Here is an 817-nt window from a genome sequence, read left to right as displayed (position 1 = left end):
TTTATTTTTATTTTATTAATTATATATAAAGTATTTAAAATATTTTTTATTTTAATAAATAATATATATAGTATTTATAAATTTATTTTAAAAATACATATTAAGAATAAGGTTAGACATGCTGACAGGTAATAGTATTTAAGTGTGTCTAAATATATTTGAAAATTTTTTTATTAAAATAGATTGAACACAAAAAACACGCATGTCAATAAGTATATTTCATATGGTCACGACAACTCAACAAAATATCTGTATTTCATAATAGGAAAGCAAAATTTTAAAAAAGATGTAGTGCAAAAATATTTAAATGTTCAAAATAAAAATGTTTTGAGTTTGATTCTTATTATAACGTTTAATTTTAGAATGTGGTTGAATAATTGTATATTAATTGTTAGAATAAATTAATTTTATAGTCCAGATGATGATCTATATTAAATTATTAAAAAATATATCATAATGAAACAGCATATAAATAGATTTATGATAATACTTAAAAAGCTATCTCAATCTTTTTCAATCAAAAATGAGATTATCGTGTATATATATATAATCGTAATTAATTATATATATTGTTCATAAATAAATTAAATTAAGGAATTATATTTTTCCAACATTGTTTTCATAATTATGCTTAATCCGAAAAATAACCTCTTCTTTGAATATGAAGTATATTATTTGATATACTATTATTTTTTTTATTGGAGTGAGATATATATAAAATTATTTATTATGTGTCTATTTTAATTAGTTTAATTAATTAAATGTTTAGAAAAAGTTATTTTATAATATAGTATCAAAATTTTTATAATTTAATTAA

The sequence above is a fragment of the Arachis stenosperma genome, chromosome 7, assembly GCF_014773155.1.
Source record: "Arachis stenosperma cultivar V10309 chromosome 7, arast.V10309.gnm1.PFL2, whole genome shotgun sequence".
In the NCBI taxonomy this organism is placed as follows: domain Eukaryota; kingdom Viridiplantae; phylum Streptophyta; class Magnoliopsida; order Fabales; family Fabaceae; genus Arachis; species Arachis stenosperma.
The sequence above is the reverse complement of the archived record's forward strand: the minus strand, read 5'-3'. Positions refer to the sequence as shown.